Source organism: Pantherophis guttatus, chromosome 3 (genome assembly GCF_059756535.1).
Source record: "Pantherophis guttatus breed Tessera chromosome 3, ASM5975653v1, whole genome shotgun sequence".
Classification (NCBI taxonomy): Eukaryota; Metazoa; Chordata; class Lepidosauria; order Squamata; family Colubridae; genus Pantherophis; species Pantherophis guttatus.
Genome location: NC_142065.1, coordinates 203,639,531 through 203,660,531, shown reverse-complemented (window position 1 = coordinate 203,660,531; position 21,001 = coordinate 203,639,531). Strand labels below are relative to the sequence as shown.

General features: G+C 43.5%; 1 protein-coding gene across 1 annotated transcript in view; it reads left to right on the top strand.

The window, feature by feature from the left end:
* Nucleotides 1–21,001, top strand: part of ASAP1 (ArfGAP with SH3 domain, ankyrin repeat and PH domain 1) — a 194,109-nt gene that overhangs the window by 23,060 nt on the left and 150,048 nt on the right. The gene's annotated exons all lie outside the window — the stretch shown is intronic.

The window sequence follows — 21,001 nt, the reverse complement described above, 5'->3', positions numbered from 1 at the left end:
ATTCTGATGCCATTGGCCATGATTGGAGATGTCTCTCTGTGTCCATCATGTTTGGAAAAACTCTGGTGGATCTTCCACAGAGAATGGTATTGAATTAGAATTTGGATTAGGAAAAAAAAAAGTACTATTTTTTCCCATTTCTATGGTATTCCGTCATGGACGTTTGCTAGACTTCACAAGATATCCAGAGGTCCTCAAACAGACAAAATGATAGGAATCCCATTTCTGGTTATTTTTGATCCAGTTACTCTGAATCTGAACATGTGGGTAGAACCTCTACTGAGAAAATCTGACTGGGCAGAGGGAGATAGGATTAATAAAGTTGTAGACAAGGGGCCTATCGAGGAATGACTGAGGAAGAAACCTTCACCAAAACTCGCAAGGCGAGCTATATAAATAGGCAGCAAACCCCACTCTCCTCTTCCTCCTCCTCCTTCCTCCTTCTTCTCCTTCTCCTTCCCCTTCTCTTCCTCCTTCCCCTTCCTCTTCCCTTTCTTCTTCCCCTTCCCCCTCCTCCTCCTTCTTCTTCTCCTCCTCCTCCTTCCCCTTCCCCCTCCTCCTCCCCCTTCCCCTCCTCCTCCTCCTTCTTCTCCTTCTCCTTCTCTTCCTCCTTCTCCTTCCCCCTCCTCCTCCTCCTTCCCCTTCTCCTTTTCCTCCTCCTTCCTCTTCCTCTCCCCCCCTCGTCCTCGTCCTCCTCCTTCTCCTCCTCCTCCTCTCCTCCTCCTTCCCTTTCCCCTTCTCCTTCCCCTTCCCCCCTCCTTCTCCCCTTTCCCCTCCTCCTCCTCCTTCTTCTCCTTCTCCTTCTCTTCCTCCTTCTCCTTCCCCTTCTCCTCCTCCTTCCCCTTCTCCTTTTCCTCCTCCTTCCTCTTCCTCTTACCCCCTCGTCCTCCTCCTCCTCCTTCTTCTCCTCCTCCTTCCCTTTCCCTTTCCCCTTCTCCTTCCTCTTCCCCCCTCCTTCTCCCCTTTCCCCTCCTCCTCCTCCTTCTTCTCCTTCTCCTTCTCTTCCTCCTTCTCCTTCCCCCTTCTCCTCCTCCTTCCCCTTCTCCTTTTCCTCCTCCTTCCTCTTCTTCTTACCCCCTCGTCCTCCTCCTCCTCCTTCTTCTCCTCCTCCTTCCCTTTCCCTTTCCCCTTCCTCTTCCCCTTCCCCCCTCCTCCTCCTCTTCCTCCTTCCCCTTCCCCTTCCCCTCCTCCTTCCTCTTCCCCTTCTCCTTCCTCTTCCCCTTCCCCCCTCCTCCTCCTTCCTCCTTCTCCTCCTTCTCCCCCTACCCCTCCTCCTCCTCCTCCTCTTTCTTCTCCACCAGATGGGGCTTTATAATTGCCTCCCTCTCGACTGCATTGGATTCTTACATAACACCCTTATTCTATCCCGACCCCATTAAAAATATTGTCTAAACTCAACCCATAAATCGTTGGGAGTGGACCAGGCTAATGGTCTCCATGGAATTAAGAAGCGGCCTATTTTTTTTTTCTGACTAGTCCGATTGTCAGAGCAGAATTTCAGGCTGAGGTTTTTCTCATCCCTTTCCAAAGTAGATGTCAGGATTTAAATATGGGCTACATGAAGGTCACGTTTCCATTCTGTCAAAGCAGGGTAGCTTTCTGGCTAGGAAGAGGAGAGTATTCATGATTGTTTACTAAAACACAAGCGCATTTTTGTGCATAGCAGGGGCAAGCAAATACATTCCCCCCCCCCCCCCGCTCTCTCTCTTAGTTATTTTGGAATAACTGTCAGACACCACAATTCCTTTGGGACAGAATGCTTTAGAAATTTTCCAGCTCAGACCTCCTGCCAACAATTGTGTGCACGTGTGTGTACAATGCACACACACCATTCTAAGCCCCAATTATTGGACGCTTTCCCAGTTGTGCTGTTCCGGCCATCTTTAAAGCTTAATAAAACGATATATGTGTGACAAGGTTTTCACCACCTTTTCACAAATTATCAACAAAACGTTTCCGAAAAATTAAGGAATGGATTATTGTCTGGTTACTTCTAGTTTAGTCATAGTCCCTCGACTTACGACCTCTATTGAGTCCAAAATTTCTGGTGCTAAATGAGACATTTGTTCAGTGAATTCTGCCTCCTTTTACAACCTTTCTCGCCACAGTGGCCAAGTGAATCATTGCAGTTGCTAAGTGAGGAACACAGTTGGTAAGTGAATCTGGCTTCCCCCTTGACTTGGCTTGTCAGAAGGTCACAAAAGGTGATCACGTGATCCCAGGAGACTGTGACCGTCCTAAATCATGGCAGATGTCAAGCAGCCAAATTTTGATCACGTGACCTTGGGGATGCTGCAACGGTCGTAAGTGTGAAAAATGGTCATAAGTCACTTTTTTCACTGCCGTTGTAACTTTGAATGGTCACTAAACAAATTGTAAGTTGTATCGTAGAATGTAATAGAATAACAGAGTTGGAAGGGACCTTGGAGGTCTTCTAGTCCAACCCGCTGCTCAGGCAGGAAACTCTATACCAGTGATGGCTAACCTTTTTGCCATCACATGCCAAAAGCGAGGGGAGTGTGGGGGGGTCACGTGCATGCGTGCCCACACCCATAATTCTATGAACACTGCCCCTGCGCATGCGCGCATGACCCCCCCCAAGCTCCTTCCACTTTTGGCACACGATGGCACGGTGGGCCCGGTAGGCCCTCTGGAGGCCGGAAACAGCCCATTTGTTGACTTCCAGTCCCAATCCGGAGGGCTTCCGGGAGGGTGGATAAAGCTGTTTTCACCCTTCCCAAACTCCTAGAAAGGCTCTGGAGCCTGGGGAGAGCAAAAAATGGGCCTTCCTACCCCCCCTCCACCCTCAGCCCTCTGGAGGCAGGAAACAGTCTGTTTCCCTACTTCCGGTGGGCCCAGAAGGCCTGAAAATCGGGTGAGCTGAGCTCGCGTGCCCATCAATATGGTGCCATCACGGCCCTACACCATTTCAGACAAATGGTTGTCCAATCTCTTCTTAAAATCTTCCAGTGTTGGAGCATTTACAACTTCTGGATGCAAGTCGTTCCACTGATTAATAGTTCTAACTGTCAGGAAATTTCTCCTTAGTTCTAGGCTGCTTCTCTCCTTGATTAATTTCCACCCATTGCTTCTTGTCCTGTCCTCAGGTGCTTTGGAGAACAGCTTGACTTCCTCTTCTTTGTGGCAACCCCTGGGATATTGGAACACTGCTATCATGTCTCCCCTAGTCCTTCTTTTCATTAAACTATAAGTTTGAAAAGCATTGAACCACTGTACCTAAACTCCTCTCTCTTCAGAGTTACTTATTAGATCTGTATCTCACCTTTATTTTGTATTGTTCACATAATATTCCCCATCTCCACTTTTCCTTAACAACCACCCTGCGAAGGGGTCGGACTGAGAGACAGGGCCTGATTCAGAGTCAGCTAGTTTTCACGAGTAAGAGAGGATTAGAGCTCACAGTCTCCTAGTGATTGGCCCAAAGTTACATTTCATCCCTAAGGTGGGTCTAGAACTCACAGTCTCCTGGTTTCTAGACTAGTGCCTTAACTACTAGACCAAACTGGCTCTCATGTCCTACTGGTGTAAGAAGTGAACTGAAAAAAAGCTCACTAACCCGTTCAATTTTTCTCCACGTTGTTCTATCATTTCCCCTTAGGAAAGTCTCAGTGGCCGATATACCCAGGAATGTATAATTTTAGCTTGAAATGCAAGATAAAAGACCCCCAAGAGGTCCCATGGGAATAATATTACCCTACCTCACTGGGGGAGGGGGGGGAGGAACAATTTCTGCACAACTAAAATGAGAACAGAGGTTCAGTGTTATGAAAAGGAACTCTTTCTGCAGAGAAGCTCAGCTGTATTCTGAAGAGCCATTTGTTCAATTGCCTCTGCTCTCTTTTATGTTTCATTCTGCTCAGGAACTGAAGGAATTGATTCTATGAGGCAGAACCAGCCCAACCACGAGAGGTAGTTGCCATCAAAGACATATTAGGGGTCTGATACCCATCTTAATTACGCTCTCTATTAATAATTGAATGGCTCAGTAGGTGCTTTTTGGAGCCCTGCCCGAAAGCAATAATCCCATCCTTGCAGGAAACCGAAAAAGCGATGCAAAATCTCATGAAGTAGAACCGTGATGCTTGAGCTGCTTTGGGCAAGGCTACCAACTGGTAGATCTTCGGCCCACGATCTCCATTTATGGCAGAGACATCCAAAAGACCGTCGCCAGGAAAACAAACAAATGGATCATCAAACGTAAACCAGGCATTCTTTCTTTCAACAGAATAACAGAGTTGGAAGGGACCTTGGAGGATTTCTAGTCCAACCTCCTGCTCAGGCAGGAAACCCTTTACCATTTCAGATAAACGATTGTCCAATCTCTTCCAGTGTTGGAGCATTCACAACTTCTGGAGGCAAGCTAATCCACTGGTTAATTGTTCTCGCTGTCAGAAAATTTCTCCCTAGTTCTAGGTTGTTTCTCTCCCTGATTGATTTCCATCCATTGCTTCTTATCTTGCCTTCTGGTGCTTTGGAGAATAGGTTGACTCCTTCTTCTTTGTGGCAGCCCCTCAAATATTGGGCCGCTGCTATCATCTCAGACCTCATTTGGAATAGTTGGTCCAGTTCTGAGACCTCCCTTAAAGAAAAGATATTGATAAGATTGAGTGAGTCCAGAGATGGACAACAAAAATGGTGTAAAGTCTGAGGGACAAAACATATCAAGAGAGGTTGGAGGAACTGAATATGTACAGTTTGGAGGACAGGTGACAAATGGTAGGATGTGATTGAAATCTATAAATATAATAAGGGTGGGATTAAGAAGTTCTAGTAGGCGGTATTTTCAATATTAATCAAAAAATCAAGAACACAGGGGCATAATCACAAACTGACAGGAGGGAAATTCAAAAGAACTGTTAGAAAGTATTATTTCACAGAAAGAGTAATGGAAGCTTGGAGCCAACTTCCAGCAGTGAGTTAATCATCAGTCACTGAGTTTAAACTTGTTTGGAATAAACATCTGACAAAAATTAAAATATGATGATGATGATGATGATAATGATAATGACGATGACTGCAGTTTTCACCTAATAGCCCTTGGCAACAAAGGTCATAAAATGGAGCAAAACTATCTTGCTTAGCAACAGAAATTGTGGTCATAAGTCAAGGACTACCTGTGGTATGGATGGATCCATCTCCGTGTAGTATTTTGGGATTATGCTGAGAGCCCATCCTCCCCTCCACCCCCCAATCACCAAATGCCATAATTTGAACCTAGGAAATCCAAGACGCAAAATATCCACTTTATCCTCTATCGAAAATACATAAGCGGTATTTGAAGGGAAAATGACAATTTATCTACCATTTCCTCTGGGTTTGACTTCTGGCCTTTGTCATTTGAACAGCAACCAAAGTTTATTAAATGTGCTCGAGAAGACACTGTGACGAATCTGGCAACGGAATCTGAAATGAGGATATCCAGTGAATTAAATGTGGTGAAATGAAAGAATACGGCATTTTAAAATAAGCAGCTTTCATTGGACTGGAAAGAAGGGTATAAATCTTGGGACAGAAGGCTCTGCCAGAAAACACATACGTTTTGCATTGTCTACAGATGTTGGCCAACGCCCATAGAGAAAAGTGGCAACTTTTGGAGGAAGACATGGTTGAGATTATGAGAAACCAATTTGTTTTCCAATTGTCATGGATATAGGGACTTAAAGAGGCTGAATGACAATCTAATCTACTCTGGCTCTGAGCAAGGAACAAAGGAAGGAAAAGTGGCAATGCAACAGCTGGAGCACACTGGCCCAACTCTAGTCTGCAAACATTTGTGAGGTTTCCACTCAGTGGAAACAGACAAATTAGAATAGATCGTGCTCTGAAATATCACTGAATGTGAAGGCTGCGTACTCATTAAGAGAAAAAGCTGACGGTGTCTTTTGAGATCTAGTAGACCGAGAAGGCAAATGGGTTTTCCAGATTCAGATGAAACATCTCTTGAAATTATTAGTACCACTTTATAAAGCCTTAGTAAGACCACATCTGGAATACTGCATCCATGACCAAGCATCACATTGCAAAAAAGATGTTGAGAGTTTGGAAAAAGTGCAGAGAAGAGCAGCTAAGACAATTAAAGGCTTAGAGACTAAAGTCTTAGAGACTAAAACATACGATGAACGGTTGCAGGAACTGGGTATGGCTAGTCTAGAGAAAAGAAGGACTAAGGGGGACATGATAGCAGTATTCCAATATTTGAAGGGCTGCTACAAAGAAGAGGGGGTCCACTTATTTTCCAAAGCACCAGAATTCAAGACAAAAAACAATGGATGGAAACTAATCAAGGAGAGAAGCAATCTGGAATTGAGGAAATTCAGGAGAAACTTCCTGACAGTGAGGACAATTAACCAATGGAACAGCTTGCCTCCAGAAGTTGTGGATGCTTCATTACTGAAGGTTTTTAAGAAGAGATTGGACAGCCACTTGTCTGAAATGGTATAGGGTTTCCTGCTTGAGTCCCTTGGACTGCAAGGCGATCAAACCTGTCAGTCCTAGAGGAGATCAACCCTGACTGCTCTTTAGAAGGCCAGATCCTGAAGATGAAGCTCAAATACTTTGGCCACCTAATGAGAAGGAAGGACTCCCTGGAGAAGAGCCTCATGCTGGGAACGATTGAGGGCAAAAGAAGAAAGGGACGACAGAGAACGAGGTTGCTGGAGTCACTGAAGCAGTCGGTGTGAGCTTAAATGGACTCCAGAGGATGGTAAAGGACAGGAAGGCCTGGAGGAACGTTGTCCATGGGGTTGCAATGGGTCGGGCACGACTTCGCAACTAACAACAACAAACTATCCAATTAAATCGAATGATACATGAATTACAGTAGAAACCAAACATACTACTTCAACTAATACAAAATAAAAATGAAATAACTTCATGTAAACTGCACTTATTGTGGTGTAATGAAAATAATCTCACACTTAACACCACAAAAACTAAAGAACTTATAATTGACTTTAGGAGGAAGAGAGATGTACATCTACCATTGTACATAAATGGTGAGGAGGTGGAGAGTGGAGTTTTAAATTTCTGGGCATTTATATCTTGGAGGATCTCTCATGGACTATGAATGCTAACATGCTTGTGAAAAAGGCACAGAAGAGGCTGTACTTCCTGAGAATGCACAGGAAGAGAAATCTATCTCAGCATCTACTTTTGTGCCACTATCGCAGCACCATTGAGAGTGTCCTGACATACGGCATTCTTGCACGATATGGGAGCAGCTCTGTAGCAGACAAAAAAGCTCTACAGAGAATCATTAAAACTGCCCAGAATATCATCGGACTCCAGCTACAAGCCCTGGATGACATCTTCGAATCTCGTTGTTTGAGAAAGTTGCATAACATTCTCAGAGACTCTTCCCATCCTGCTTACAATCTTTTTGGACTGCTGCCTTCTGGCAGAAGATACAGAACAATTAAAACTTGGACCACACGTTTTCTGAATAGTTTTTATCCCAGAGCTATAATTGCACTCAACAATGAACTAAAAGGCCACCATCAGTGAGCTGTTGGACAGCATTACTTGGTCTGCTGTGTGGATGTGGTTTAGGAGTGGGGAATTGTGGTGGGTGGGAGTGTGTTTGGGGATTGTTATGTGTGTTGGACCTGGTCTTTGGGTGTTAAGTGAATTTCATTGTATGGGTATACCATGTATACATGTACAATGACAATAAAGTAGTAGTAGTTGTTGTTATCATCATCATCATCATCATCATCATCATCATCATCATCATTACAGTATGGATAGAGTTTAGAGGATATATTGCATTTGACCACATTACTAAATTTATTTGAGTAAGCTGAGTATGATCCATCTGTTGCTAATAAAAAGATTTCAAGTGGTAAATAGCTTACTTAAGGAATGTCTTCCACACAACACAGCATGTGAAATGTCACTCTACAGTTTCATCTCTAGGTGGTGCTGGACCTAAACTGTGTCTCATCTTTGGCTGCTACTTTTGGAGAATAGCTCTTGTCCAGGTATGGATAATATCTTACCCTTTCATGGCAGTGTATAATTGATGGGTCCTTGATCCTCTCTGAGTTTGCTTATTTTCTTGCAGATGGTTCATTACCCAAACTACCTCTATTACCTGATGGAGCACTGATGATGTTACCTACTTGGCTAATGAAACGTCTGCAAGAAAACAACCAAGCTCAGAGAGCACCAAGGACCCCACAGTTTAACCCTGAGTCAGAAATATTCTTCTTTATGGAAACGCCACACTCACTAGCACTGATGATGTTACTTAGTTTGGCTAATGCAAGAAAACAAGCAAGCTCAGAGAGCACCAAGGGCTCATCATGTCAACCCTGAGTTTACAAATATTCTCCATTATTAGTGTACAATTTTCAGAAAGAGCTACTTATTTATATAGATTTAGAGACAATTTGCTCTAAATCTATAGAAAACAAACAAGCTCAGAGAGCACCAAGGGCTCATCATGTCAACCCTGAGCTTACAAATATTCTCCTTTATTAGTGTACAATTTTCAGAAAGAGCTACTTATTTATATAGATTTAGAGATGATTTGCTTTCTCTGCCAAGCTGAAGAGTCATTTGAACAGCCATTCATAGCAGCTTATTGCAGGAGGGGGAAAAAATCATAGAAGCATCATCATAAATTCTAACTCATGCTAAAAGAGCAGTAAAAATGGAACTGGAAGAAACTTGAGACGGAACTTAATGAGAAAGGCAAAACGAAAACAAGCAGTCCTACTGACTTACAATTCTGGCAGTTGGGCAAATCTGCCTTAGACTTAACAGCTATAGATGCAGGCTGTATTTTTAGTTCTTTGCATGTCTGCATCTCTCAGTGTTTTGATATACCAGCAGGATCAGGACATCAACATCAAATTCAGGATAACATGCTTGTCCTGTTGATAAATATAGAAAGGAGGAGGAGATGAAGAAGGTTGTCTAAAGCAACTGTAGTACTGTTTTATAACATATGACATTATTCCAATATTCCAAGACCACATTTGTAATATTGTTTTAGTTTCCATGATATCAAATAGATGTTAAGACTCTAGAAAGAGTGCAGAGAAGAGCAACAAAGATGATTAGGGGACTGGGGGCTAAAACATATGAAGAACGGTTGCAGGAACTGGGTATGTCTAATTTAATGAAAAGAAGGACTAGGGGAGACATGATAGCAGTCTTCCAATATCTCAGGGGCTGCCACAAAGAAGAGGGAGTCAAGCTATGTTCCAAAGCACCTGAGGGCAGGACAAGAAGCAATGGGTAGAAACTAATCAAGGAGAGAAGCAACCTAGAACTAAGGAGAAATTTTCTGACAGTTAGAACAATTAATCAGTGGAACAACTTGCCTCGAGAAGTTGTGAATGCTCCAAGACTGGATGTTTTTAAAGAAGAGATTGGACAACCATTTGTCTGAAATGTTATAGGGTTTCTTGCTTGACCGGGGGTTGGACTAGAAGACCTCCAAGGCCCTTCCAACTCTTTTATTCTGTTAATTGGGCATAGTAAGGATATATCAGAGTTTCTTGCAAAAAACAAATCCAGAAGCACACACAGATAACTGATTCAGCTGGATTCATTAACTTCTTTATATACATAATAACAGATTAAGTATTTACAATACCAATAGTTGATTCTTCAATGTGGTAGAAGTTACAGGCAAAACATAAGGCAGGAGAGAACAGTTAGTTTCATTTCAGCAGAGCAGGCAGCATGCACAGATTGCTTAGTTTCAGTTTCAATTATCTGCATAGACTCAGAAGCTGCAGACTAAGATACGCCCTGGCTCCAGTCTGTCTCAGCTCCCAATTGGCTGACTTAGTTGCCATGCCTATTCATTGGCTGACCTTGTTACCATGTCTCTGCCAGTTCATGAATAATCTGACAGGATAGACAGAATCTCAATTTGCAAGTTACCAAAAGTGGCATTTTGGGGAACAGCACATATATTTCAATGAATGAAATCTTTATTGTCATATGTCTTTGGGAAGAAACCAAAGGTCAAACATTCCAAGCCAGCACTTGGAATGTGAATAAGTCAGTAAGTAAGTAGGTAAGCCAGCAAGTAAATAAATATATAAATAAGATTGCATCTTTTTTATTATTATTTATTTGTAAGTCTAATTGACCACCGGGGTAAACAGCAAGAGAAAGATATAGGGAAGACACTTTGCATACTGCCTCTGTTTCTGTTTCTCAGCTGGCTTATTGTTAGCAAAATGAGTCTATTCTTTGAAAGACAAGAGAACTTCCTGTTTCTCTCTCCCTTCTTTCTGTTTAAAATGCAGTTCAGATAGGAGTGAGCCTTTCCTATTGTAGGAAGTTAGCACCCACCCATCTCCAAGGAAAATGAGATATTTAGGAAATATTAAAAGGGCAGAATATTTCCCCTAAAAGGGAGGCAGAAACTCACCCCCCCCAGCTTTGTCAATGGGCCATTAAGGCCTGAGCCAGTCTAATCTACATAACAAAGATCTACCTCCTTCTAATAGAGCCATAATAGGAGTTGCCCAAAGCCCCTTCATTACATCATCACCCAGCAAGGCTCAACCAAGCCTAGGACATAGACAACCTACAAAGTTACCCCTGCATGGCCCCATGGGAGTCTGACAACCAATCAGAACACAAGCTCAAATTCAAAGCCCAACAGAGGCCAAAAAAACCAAAGACTCTCAGCATCTCTGCCCAGGATCTTAAGCCATGTGATCCTGTTCATCAATAAACGTTCTTTCCAAGCAACTTCCATGAATCCAGTGTCCTTTTCTCCACTTGGAACTGAACCAGAGGTGGGTTTCAGCAGGTTCTGACCAGTTCTGGAGAACTGGTAGCGGAGATTTTGAGTAGTTCGGAGAACCGGTAGTAAATATTCTGACTGGCCCCGCCCTCATCTATTCTCTGCCTCCCAAGTCCCAGCTGATCGGGAGGGAATGGAGATTTTACAGTATCCTTCCCCTCGAGTAGGGTGGGAATGGAGATTTTACAGTATCTTTCCCCTGCCATGCTCACCAAGCCACACCCATCAAGCCATGCCACACCCACTAAGCCACGCCCACAGAACCAGTAGTAAAAAAATTTGAAACCCACCACTGAACTGAACCCAGATGGACATTTCTTCCAACACTATCTTACATATTTTTCAAGAACTCTAGTTTGTTTCCTCATATATAATGTATGTCCATCAACTAAGCCCCTATTCAAGACATTTAAATATATATTTTACTTTATTTCCTAACATTTCCATGCTGCTCTATCCTCAACAGTTCAGAGCCGAGTAGATTTTTAAAAAAATAAAAAATAAAGTCAGCAGATTAAAAACAGCACTTTTGAAATGGGATTGTTCTGCTATTTCATTTTTCTGCGCTCTTTTGCCACCGTGCTTAGGTTCAGGCATGTAAGCGCTTGCAAGAATTCAAATCTCCAATAAAGAGAAATAAGCAGTGGAAACTGGCAATGGGATTCTGATCAAAGGGTTAAGAAGGAAGATTGTAATTTTTTTCCTATCCTCCTGGATTATTACAGCCTTTCCATCGTTCTCATAAAACATACAGCCTGCAATTTGGCATCCACTTAAGTTCAAGAGCACTGATCAAAGCAGTCGATGTAGAAAAATATTTGTTTCGAGAGCGAAGCCAAACTTACAGATTGAAAAAGGAATAGTCCCTGTGCTGGTAGCTAACAAGTTTATGAAATATCCATTAGATACAGTACATTTGACGGACCCTCGTATCTCGTGTGTGCAACGGCAATTCATTCGTTTGTTTATATCCCTTCTTTATTAGTTTTACAATTAACTCAAAGTGGTGAGCATATCCAACACAACTTCCTCCTCCTATTTTCCCCGCAACAACAATCCTGTGAGGTGAGATGGGCTGAGAGAGAGTGACTGGCTCAAAATCAACCAGCCAGCTTTCATTATTATTATTATTATTAGTCATATTTCTATGCCGCCCACTCTCCAAGGACTCTGGGCAGCTTACACCAAAGACAGTATACTAAATAGCATATTGCCCCCAACAATTTGGGTCCTCATTTTACCCAGCTCGGAAGGATGGAAGGCTGAGTCAACCTTGAGCCGGTGAGATTTGATCCGCTGATCTGTTGAACTAGCAGTCAGCTGAAGTAGCTGCAGTACTGCACTCTAAACACTGCGCCACCTCGGCTCCTAAGGCAGGATTAGAACTCAGGGGTCTCCTCTTTTCTAGGATTGTGCAGGGGTGGGTTCTACTTACCTTTACTACCGGCTCACAACGGGGCTGTGCGTGCGCCCTTCTGTGCATGCAACAGTGGAGGGTTCCTCCTGGTTCATCCCGGTTCGGCCAAGCTGGTAGCGGTAACGATATGACATCACCGAACTGGTTCTCTTTGTTCAGGAGCTGGGGTCCCCTCCCGCCCCCCCCACATTGTTCTTACCTTTTATTTGGCCCCGCCCCCAATCTATTGCTGCCTCCTGAGTCCCAGCTGATCGGCTAGAAGGAAAAAAGCTGTTTAAACTCTTGCTGCGGGGCTTCAAAGGGCCACTCTATAGCTGATCAGTGTTAAAAAGCAGTGTGATGGTAGACCAGTGCCTCCAAAAACAAATGAGTAGACTGGTGCCTCCAAAAACAAATGAGTAGACCGGTACAGCTCTGCAAGCAGTTAAAAGCCTGGTAGACCAGTACTTCTGCTAAATCCTAAAGAATTGTCACATGACCATCAAGCCACACCCACAAAATAAGCCACGCCCACAGAACCAGTAGTAAAAAATTTTAGAACCCACCCCTGGCATGCGCAGAAGCATTTTGATGATGTTGGGGTTGGTGGGCGGGGCCTCCCACTGGTTTTACTACCGGTTCTATAGAACCGGTGCGAACCGGGGGCAACCCACCACTGGGATGGTGCTTTAACCACTGGAACAAACTGTCTCTCTTAGATTACATAACTGGAAGACAGAACAGTCAACAAAGCTTGGCAAAATGTATTCTTTGAATACATTTTGCCAAGGGGTCCCCTTGGGATCCCCAACCCCTGGTCCATGGACCAGCACTGGGCCACAGCCTGCCAAAAACTGGCCCACGCAAACAGCTTACACCTTGTGACTTGAGATGGAATCAGCTGTGCTCTTCTGGCATCGCTAAAAGAGAGCTTAAGATGAACCAGAATTCTAGCGTTAATGTCAATTTGGCTACTAATTCCATAGAACAAATATGAAGCAATTATGGAGTCTTTAGTATATCTACATATTAAAAATAGCTACTGCTCTACAAGTGAGTCTCAAGTGGTTTTCTTATCATGCAGCCACTGCAGAATTCTTAAAGATAGTCCTACTCCCACATCTTTTAAGAAAATTAAGATAGATATGTCCATCTTTCAAACACCTCATCGGTATTATTTCTTTGGAGCTCTGCAGATCCTGGCTGATTTGTACGGAGTGACTTCTTCTGAAATCATTTTTAAAAAATTAGAATTAAAAAAAAAAATTTCAGTGCCCTTCACTATTCTTTTCAAAGGTTTTTCATTCACAATTTCCTTTCCTTCTACATCCACTCTTGCCCCAATGGTCATGTCACCAATTCACATAAGCAAGGAACACCATGTACCACAACAGTTGGCATAGCCCAGGCAGTGCCATTAAAAAATGCAGACTCTAGATTTCAAGGGTGGCAAAACCCTGGATATTTTCTCATAGTGGAACATTTGAGTTTATTTATGGAACCAGTTGCAACCACAGGAGCATCAGTACTACGGGCATCTGTTGGCTGTAAGCCACCTAGGTAAGTAAGAGTTTTTTGCCAAGCAAAATCTCAGCAAGAGGCAAATCGTAAATCAAAGAAATTGTTCTGGCATCCAAAATCATCCAAAAGGAATCATCTCTTCAAAGACTTGATTTTTTTTTTGAGGGATTGTTTGATAGTCCTATTTACTACAAAACAGATTATAAGGATCCTTGGCTAGATGTTACATGGGATTAGTTCCACTGCTTAGTTATATGGTTGCCTAGAAGTCACAGTGGGAGCTATGGAGATTCTCAGTCATCCAGGTCATGGTTGTCCCAAAAGTGCTTTTTTCAAGAGGCAATTGGACTTTCTGGTTTTTCTTTTGAAGACATATCGCTTCTCATCCAAGAAGCTTCTTCAGCTCTGAAGAAAGTCACAGTGGTGGCTTTCTTAACTCATTGATGGATGGATTATATGACATCAAGTTGGTGTGACCACATAGACAGATTTTCTCCATGATGATCTATCCCTGACCTTCTCTTTCAGGTCTTCTAATGGTGCATTCATCATCTCTGTCATTGAATCCATCCCAACCGAAGAGAATATTTGTAGCTCAGGGTTGAACTGTGGGGTCCTTGGTGTTTTCTGAGCTTGGTTGTTTTCTGGCAGACGTTTCATACTCAAGTTGGGTAATGAAAAATCTGCCAGAGAGCACTGTTATCCATCCCTCTTGTTGCAGGTTGTCCTCTTCTTCTCTTTCCTACCACCTTCTCCACAGAGACCAGTCTTTGCATAGATGTCCAAGGTGCATTAACTTGAGTCTGGTCATTTGTGCATCAAGAAAGAACTTCTGGTTTATGTGTTCAATGATCCATTTGTTTGTTTCCTTGGTTACAGTCTTTTGCACGTCTCCACAATACATGGAGACAGTTGACTGAAGAGCTACCAACTGATAGTCTTACCCAAAGCCAATGGTCATCATTATCATGTACTTCATGATATTGCATTGCATTTTGATTTGCAGCAGAGATAGAATTATTGCTCTATGGCCATGATGGCAAATCTATGGCACGCGTGCCAGAGGTGGCATGCATAGCCATATCGGTGGGCACGCGAGCTCAGCTTCGGCATGCATGCGCGCGCTGGCCAGCTGATTTTCGGGCCTTCTGGGCCCACCAGAAGTAGGGAAACAGGCTGTTTCCTGCCTCCGCAGGGCCTCCAGGGGGGTGAAGAAGGCCATTTTCACCCTCCCCAGATTCCTAGAAAGGCTCTGGAGGCTGGGGACAGAAAAAACGGGCCTTCCGGTCCCACTGGAAGTTGGCAAATGGGCCGTTTTTGGACTCCAGAGGGCTTCGGGGGGGGGGAAGGCTGTTTTTGCCCTCCCCAGACTCCTAGAAAGGCTCTGGAGGCTGGGGAGAGCAAAAAACGGGCAGGGGGAGTGTGGGGAGTTCATGTGCACATGCATGGGAGCAGGGCACATAGAATTATGGGTGTGGGCACATGCACATGTGACCCCCCCCCCCGCTCCTGGCACACGATGGCAAAAAGGTTAGCCATCATTGCTCTATGGCAAGGATCCAGAAAACATCTACTGAGCCATTCAATTATTAATAGAATCTGTAGCAGTCTTTATTGTAGAGTTCCTTCCTCCCTCTGTCCCATTAACCTAGAAGAGTACTTCTCAATCTTGGCAAGATGCACATGGAGTTGAACTCCACACATCTTCAAGTTGCTAAGGTTGAGAAGCACTGACCTGCGGATATCTCCAAGCTTCTGTTTTGTTTCACTGACACCATCAAATCCTTCCCTGACTTGGAAGTTACATTCTTTTTCTCCTCTGTCCCTATGCACCTTTCTGTTCATTTGTCTGTCTGTGTGTTCTTCTCTCGGTCTGTCTATCCATCAGAGGTCATATGACTGGGTAGAACAGGGGTAGCAGTAGAACTGCACAATCGTTTATGGAGAGAAGAGCAACAAAGATGATTAGGAGACCGGAGGATAAAACGTATGAAGAACGGTTGCAGGAACTGGATATGTCTAGTTTAATGAAAAGAAGAACTAGGGGAGACATGATAGCAGTCTTCCAATATCTCAGGGGCTGCCACAAAGAAGAGGGAGTCAAACTATTCTTTAAAGCACCTGAGGGTAGAACAAGAAGCAATGGATGGAAACTGATCAAGGAGAGAAGCAACCTAGAACTAAGGAGAAATTTCCTGACAGTGAGAACAATTAATCAGTGGAACAACTTGCCTCCAGAAGTTGTGAATGCTCCAACACTGGAAGTTTTTAAGATGTTGGATAACCATTTGTCTGAAGTGGTGTAGGGTTTCCTGCCTGAGCAGGGGGTTGGACTAGAAGACCTCTAAGGTTCCTTCCAACTCTGTTATTCTATTCTATTCTATTCTATTCTATTCTATTCTATTCTATTCTATTCTATTCTATTCTATTCCATCCCATCCCATCCCATCCCATCCTATCCTATCCTATCCTATTGTTATTTAAACAACCAGGAGCTGTCAATCCTTGCTTTTTCTGACATTAAATATAAACGTGCCACTGCCCAATGGACATTCTTCTAAGGATGAGGCTCAGCCTCTCCCTGCCTCCCCCAACTATTCCCCAGTTCTCCATTCTCTCCAAAAAAATATGCCGTGATTGACCCTCCTGATACCTCCTCACCAGGGATGGCTTGGGCGAAGTTGCACGAGGAAACCAGAAGTTTGTGAAATTGGTTCGTTTTCTCATTCAAGATCTCAGAGTGAAATTGTAGACAATGTGCCAATCTCGATATTTTAAGCCGAGTTGGAGAAGCTTTGTTGGCAGGCCATCCGGTGAGATCACACCATAGTGCCTGGTGTTTCAAAAGTTGCCAAATCTTATGGAAACCATAAACACACCCACATGCATTACCCTCTGATTTATAACTTGCTTTGTCATCATACTGATGAATGCCATTGATATAATGCTGGTAGCTTCTGCTACTGAGTTATGTCTCCCTAAAAGTTCCCACTAAAATGTCCTCCTGTTTTCTGAGGTAATGCAAAGTGATCTCTTTTCCCCAAGTTTTCCCCATTTGTTGGGGGGGGGAATGCAGTGTGTGAACCAGCCTCTCTCAAATCTTTCATCTATTTGCTAAGACAGAAAAAAGAACTATAATTATGTTTTGCTCGCATTATAGCTCAAGGTCAAAAACTCTGTGATTTAGTGTTGCTGTTGAGAGACAGCAACAAAATTAACATGGATTTGGTAACATTTCCTTCTCTTCTTTCTTTTCATGGCTAACTCCAATCCAGTTTTATCAGGGAGTTTGATACTAATATTCACAATCAACCTTCACAAATGAGAAAATTGCTCTTTTGGGTTCCAACAAGCATAAATGGGTGCCAGCATATTAGTTTGTAAATAACACATGAGATAGGGGTCTGAAGGCTCCCCAGAATCTGCAGAAATGCAGCAACCTTTAAGAAAAAAAATTCAGAAAAAGGATCGTTTTTCCTATTCTTTAAATTAGGGGTCTCAAACTCGATTTCATTGAGGGCCACATCAGGGTTGTGTTTGACCTTGGGGGGGCTGGGTTCGGCGTGGCCAGAATGGGCGTGGCCAGAGGCAGCCCACAGGTGGCCCTTCCGACCTCCATTTTTGCTGGCAGGGCAGCAATGCTTCTAGGGTGGCCCGTGGGCCAGATCTAAGCACCTCATAGGCTGGATCCGGCCCACGGGCCCTGAGTTTGACACCCCTGCTCTAAATAGTCTGGTGAAGATCTACTATGATCTGTTCCATAAGACCTATGCAGTCCACTCTACTCAGTCAAGCCAATGTATCTGTAAATAAATGCAAAAAATGACAAAAATACATGAGCTTCCAAGTATCTCATTCAAAATAAAATCATTAATTTTTTTCTATTTTATTTTAGATTTTTATCCTACTTTTATTATTTTTATAAATAACTCAAAGTGGTAAACATAATCTTCCTTCCTCTCTTATATTCCTCACAACAACAACCTTGTGAAGTGGGATGAGAGACAGTGAATGGCCCAAGTCATCCAGCCAGCTTTCATGCCTAAAATGGAACTATAACTTTCAATCTCCTGGTGATTGGCTCAAAGTCACCAAGCCGGCTTTCATGCCTAAGGCGGGACCAGAACTCACAGTCTCCTGGTGATTGGCTTAAAATCACCCAGTTGGCTTTCATGTCTAAGGCAGGACTAGAACTCACAGTCTCCTGGTGATTGGCTTAAAATCACCCAGTTGGCTTTCATGTCTAAGGCGGGACCAGAACTCACAGTCTCCTGGTGATTGGCTTAAAATCACCCAGTTGGCTTTCATGTCTAAGGCAGGACTAGAACTCACAGTCTCCTGGTGATTGGCTTAAAATCACCCAGTTGGCTTTCATGTCTAAGGCGGGACCAGAACTCACAGTCTCCTGGTGATTGGCTTAAAATCACCCAGTTGGCTTTCATGTCTAAGGCGGGACCAGAACTCACAGTCTCCTGGTGATTGGCCCAAAGTCACCCAGATGGCCTTCCTGCCTAAGGAATGACTAGAATTCATAGTCTTCCAGTTTCTAGTCTGGTGCCTTCACCAATAGAATAAACTAGCTTTCTCATAGTAAGATGCCTGCTGAAAAAGATGAAAATATCTAACAAATGGAAGCAAGATATCTGTAGGAGTGCAATTTATGAAAATGTCAAAGAATATAATAACAACCCCTGAACTCATTGTAATCTCTGCCCTGCTTCTTTGTCCAGGGGGGTGAGGCAGCCAGGAGTGGGATTTGGGGGTTCTCCAAACTGCACAGAATCTTAGCTAGAAGTTCTCCCGAACCCCTGAGAACCCCCAGCAGCCCACCCCTGGACAGAATAGAATATTTCCCCTAAAGAAATAAATGGAGACCTCCTTTCCAATTGCAGCCTGCCTTCAATCCATTTCTCCTGTGTCTTTCTCCCAGCTTGGAATAAGATTTTTACTTCCAACAAAGGCATAAGCAATAGAAGTCTACCAATACAATGCCTACACACACAAAAAATCTCTGAATATTAAGGCAGAAGGGACTGAACCAGTGGTGGGTTCCTCCCGGTTCAGCCGAGCCGGTAGCGGTGACGATACGGCGTTACTGAATCAGTTCTCTTTGTTCGGGAGCTGGGCTCTCCTGCCCCACTCCGCCCCACCGCCCCCATTATTCTTACCTTTTATTTGGCCCCACCCCCAATCTATTGCTGCCTCCCAAGTCCCAGCTGATCGGCTAGAAGGAAAAAAACTGTTTAAACTCTTGCCGCGGGGCTTCAAAGGGCCGCCCTACAGCTGATCAGTGTTAAAAGAAAACAAATGAGTAGACCAGTGCCTGCAAAAATACATGAGCAGATCAGTGCCTGCAAAAATAAATGGGTAGACTGGTACAGCTCTGCAAGCAGTTAAAAGCCTGGCAGACCAGTACCTCTGCTATATCCTAAAGAATTGTCACATGACCATCAAGCCACTCCCACAAAATAAGCCACACCCACAGAACCGGTAGTAAAAAAATTTAGAATCTACCCCTGGACTGACCGCCATGCTTGAGGGCTTCCTGTTGGTACCTGTGTCACAATTATGGTGCAGAATCCTGACCCAGATTGGCCCTCAGTTTGATACAACAGGGTTGTATTTCTATTTTTAAAAGGTTTTTTTTTCCTGTTTTCTCTTGGCAATGAAAAGAAAGACATGACATCATGGCTTGGATTAAAGAATTACACCAAGCAGTAATTCAGTTTTTCTGATTTTGACGTACACTGACATATGAACCTAGACTTTGACAAAAAGAAAATTAAATGAAATGTAATCAGTCTTTATTATGATCCTAACTAGACCAGCATAAGGCATGGTGGAAGAATACAGTTCCATTAAAGAAGGCATGGGTATATAAGAGTTATAAAAAGGTGTAGGGCAGTGGTGGGTTCTACTTATCTTTACTACTGGTTCGCATCGTGCCCATGTGCGTCCACTTGCTTTGCTCGTGCGCATGTGTGCTCTTCTGCGCATGCGCAGAAGCTTTTAATGACATCTGGGTCAGTGGCCGGAGTGGTGGGTTCCTCCTGGTTCGGCCCGGTGCTGCTGAGCCGGTAGCGGTGACGATATGACATCACCGAACCGGTTCTGCCCCCCCCCACACCCCCGCGTTATTCTCATCTTTTATTTGGCCCCACCCCCAATCTATTGCTGCCTCCTGAGTCCCAGCTGATGGGCTAGAAGGAAAAAAACTGTTTAAACTCTTGCCGTGGGGCTTCAAAGGGCCGCCCTACAGCTGATCAGTGGTAAAAGGCAGTTTGGTGGTAGACCGGTGGCTCCAAAAACAAATGAGTAGACCGGTGCCTGCAAAAATAAATGGGTAGACCAGTGCCTGCAAAAAATAAATGAGTAGACCAGTGCCTGCAAAAATAAATGGGCAGACCAGTGCCTGCAAAAATAAACGAGTAGACCAGTGCCCCCAAAAATAAATAGGTAGACCAGTACAGCTCTGCAAGCAGTTAAAAGCCTGGTAGACCAGTACCTCTGCTAAATCCTAAAGAATTGTCACATGACCATCAAGCCACGCCCACAAAATAAGCCACACTCACAGAACCAGTAGTAAAAAATTTTAGAACCCTGGGCCGGAGCTTCCCGCTGGTTTCACTACGGGTTCTATAGAACCGGTCTGAACCAGGGGCAACCCACCACTGGTGTAGGGAGATATAAAGAGTTACATAAAAGACATATACAATATGTATGGCTGTATTTGTGATTATGTATGAATAATGTAAATTAAAAGATTGTACACTGCTAGGTGTCAGGTTTTGAGGTCGCTGCGTTTACTCTAGTGCTGACACTAGGTTATAAACCACTCTGCGGTGGCCAAACAAAATTAAATGTGATTTATGATTTAGCATTATGTGTGATTCACATCTTAAAGATGTGGTGGTGGTATGAACGCTCGCCTCAAATTTACTAGCAATTTATTTACTTATTTATCTTTATCCTGACTTTATTATTTCTATAAATGACTCAAGGCAACAAATGATTGTAAACTGAGGGCTACTTGTATTCACATAATGTTTTCTCATTATATTGCAGTCTCTAGAACTGTCTGTCACAATGATATCTTTGCTTAAATGCTGTTTTCAATCACTTAAAGAAAAACTGACTTGGATTTAGCAAAACGCCACAGTAGATTAAAAAGCAACTCCGTTACTGCCTTAGTCAGGTCATTGCATTAAGATTAATAAGAGTTTATTTATTTGGTCAAGATGTATTATGGAAATGCAGGAGCAAGATTTTATTAATCTGGACTTAAGCGT